The sequence below is a fragment of the Asparagus officinalis genome, chromosome 8, assembly GCF_001876935.1.
Source record: "Asparagus officinalis chromosome 8, Aspof.V1, whole genome shotgun sequence".
In the NCBI taxonomy this organism is placed as follows: Eukaryota; Viridiplantae; Streptophyta; class Magnoliopsida; order Asparagales; family Asparagaceae; genus Asparagus; species Asparagus officinalis.
The window spans coordinates 18303229-18306982 of NC_033801.1; positions in this window are offsets into that span (position 1 = coordinate 18303229).

Consider the following 3754-nt stretch of genomic DNA (forward strand, 5'->3'; position numbering starts at 1 on the left):
TACATTGGCGACGAGTTATAACCCGTCGCCAATGTACATTGGCGACGAGTTATAACCCGTCGCCAATGTACATTGGCGACGAGTTATAACCCGTCGCCAATGTACATTGGCGACTCCGCACTTGCCTCTTTCGTTTAGGTTCCCTCTTCATGATAGAAGTGCGTCTCGGAGCGAGAATTTCCTCTTTTGTAAATCGGTTCTTTCCAAACTTGAATTTAGGATACCCCTCAAACAAGTTCACAATCTCATCTCCGGTCATTTCACGCGGCTCCCCTCTTTTCTCTTCTTGGCCATCAAACTTATTTGCCCATTTTTTGCCCCTGAATTTATGTCCTTTTCGTAACCATCTTCTGTTAAATTTTCGACTGTGTTGTAAATAAAAGCCTTCGAAGTTCGGACCACATACAGGACAAGCGAATTTCCCTTTCGTAGACCAACCAGAGAGATTACCATAAGCTAGAAAATCATTAATCGTCCACATAAGAATAGCACGGAGATTAAAAGACTCACAAGAAAATGCATCATATGTTGGGACCCCTTCATCCCAGAGACGTTTTAACTCATCAATTAACGGCTCCATGAACACATCTATGTCATTACCGGGTGAATGTTTGCCTGGTATCAATAATGAAAGAATCATATATGATTGCTTCATACAAAGTCCAGGTGATAAATTATAGGGCATTAACACAACTGGCCAAGTAGACCATCCCGAACTCATAATGCCAAACGGGTTGAATCCGTCGCTAGATAGCCCAAGTCTGACATTCCTGCACTCTGTGGCAAATGAGGGAAAAGTCTGATCCACATGCTTCCATGCCTTTGCATCTGCTGGATGTCTCACTTTACCATCATCTACACGTCTTTCCTTATGCCACCACATATCTTTTGCTATATTTTTTGTCATATACAGACGTTGTAACCGAGGCACTAAGGGAAAATGTCGAAGCACCTTCGCTGGAATTTTCTTCTGTTGATTCACTGACTCATCTGACTTTCGTGTTGAAGTACGTGCATTCTTTCTCCATCGAGACACTCCACACTTTGGACATTCCTCAAGTTTCTCGTTATCCTTATAATAAAGGACACAATCATTGGGACAAGCATCGATCTTATTGTAATCTAAACCCAGAGCACCAACAATCTTATTTGCATCATAACACTTTTCTGGTATGCTATTCTCTCCGTCTGGAATTACCTTGCGTAGTAAATTAAGAAGCATTTGAAAATATTTATCTGCCATTCCGCTCAGGGTCTTAATACGCATCAGTTCAAGAATAAATGACAACCTACTATACTCAGTGCAACCATCGTACAGATCCTTCTCGTTGTCTTCCAATATCTTCACTAAATTTCTGTAGGCCCCGCTATCACGCACGTCCTCGGTATTTTGGACATCATCTGCATCTCCAGGAACTTCAACAACATCTGGTACTTCTGGAACTTCATCAACTTTTGCAACTGTCGTAACATCGTTGAACATTGCGTGCCTATCGTCTATATTTTATCATCTAATTCAATATCTTCACCTTCTCCGTGAAAACTCTAATATTTATAATTTTCATCAAATCCCCATCTTTCTAGGTGTCTTCGTATAGCAACTCTATCCACCAGACCTCTATTCCTACACTTACTGCATGGACAACACAACAAATCGTTCTCTATCTTCCTCGGATTAGCATATGCATATTCAAGGAATGCTTCCCATCCGTCTCGATATCGAGTATCACCTTTTGCTCTTCTTTTCAATATAGGAATATCAATCCATGACTTATCAGGAACTTCTCTCATCTGTATAATAGGAAAACTTATTAATTAATTTAATATCTCTTAAATCGTCATAAGTTTAAAAGTCTTTATTTTAGTTGATTGAACAAATAATCAAACGAATTAAATTACTCTTCTATAATGGTCATTGTTGTACCAAATAAAAGCTAACACTCTATGATAAGTAATCCTAATTTAAACCAATACTCTCGGCTGTCATATGAAGGCTTCTATCCCATTAAGAATATAGTAGTGCTTACATCTAACTTTGAATACTATGTGTATTTTCATTTCTAGAAAATTTCGGCAGCACCTACCCGTTGTTCTCCAAGTACATTGTGCTGATGTTATTATATGTATCGGTAATGGACCGAAATCGGTAAGTAATAGTCCGATACACATAACAATATACGCTTATTGTACCCAGAGAACAACAAGTACGTGCGACCGAAATTTTCTAGAAACGAAAATACACATAGTATTCAAAGTTATATGTAAGCACTACTATATTCCTAACCAGTCCGAAATGGACAGATCCAATAGTTACTTTCCAAATATTTCTACTTATAATGTAAATTAAGCGATCCATTTCGGTATAAATTTAAATTTTATACCCAAAGTTGAATCGTCCATTTATATTATAGGTCTAAATAATTGGTAGTAATTATTGGACGGGGATCTACGGCTGACGTTAACTTATTATTCACCTAAATTTAATATATAACACTTTATTGTGTTATATATCACGCTGTGCTTTTTTGATATTTTTTTTGAACATTTGTGACTCCACATAAGCTACTCGGTCCATTTACACTATTATTTTATGCTTAATAACTTCAGAACAAAGAGGAGGCCCCTGGGTTTTAATACGAAAGAAATACAATTTTACCGCGACCAAACTTTAATTACACGGTTAAATTATGGTTAAATATTACAACAAGGTGATCAAATCCATCATGCATATATCTGTAAACATAAAACAGTGTACTTCAAACTGTATTAAGGGATATTAGTCGTCAGTACTCAAATTCAAGCATCATTAATGTACTATCCCGAACTGAGGCTGTACATGAAATGTCGTGTTCTACAACTATCAATCACACAGTCATAACACAAAAATAAACTTTTACCAAAATAACTTCTTTGAAAACATTCATCATTTTAAAATAATTTCCTTCTACCACATAAATTCTAAAAAATATTATAATTAATCTAAAATAATTCTATTACCCAAAATAAATTCTTTAATTATTATATTAGTTCTAAAAATACTATTTATCACATAATTACTATTCAGTCAATATTATTTATCAAACCCACGCAGATAAATATTAACAGATCTAAAATTACAGATAATTCATAATAAATAGAAAAATAGTTCTGAGCAAGCGGGATCTTGCCTCGGAATATTGTCGAACGAAACGACGTCATAATAAATAGAAAAATAGTTCTGAGCAAGCGGGATCTTGCCTCGGAATATTGTCGAACGAAACGACGAGACTACGACAAATCTGAACAAGGACAGTGGGCTGGGGTTTGGGCGTTTTCGTCGAAGCTCGGCGGCTCAAGACAGCGACGGCTCAGGTGGACTCGACGGCGGAGTGCGGCTGCTGGCGGAGGTTCTAGCGGCGACGGGATGTTGGGGAGGACAGCGTGGTGCTTAGGGAGGAGGTCGACAAGGATGCGAACGGTGTCTCGACTAAGGGCAGCAGAGGAGGGACGACGGGCTGCTGGAGGCGGAGCTCGGGGAGTCGAGGGTTTCTTCGGGCTGCAGGAGCGCGGCGGGACGTCTCAGGCGGCGGCTGCGGGGCTGACGGCGGCGAGGTTGGCGGTCAGGCGAGGCGGAGGACGGATCTCAGGTGGGTGAACGGGGGCTGGATCTGGTGGTGCTGGTCGGAGGTGAGAGCGACGGCGCAGTCGAGGTCGGAGAAGGGTGGCGGTGGCCTCGGCTGGGCGGCTGGACCTGAGGGGCGGCGGTTGGCGGCCT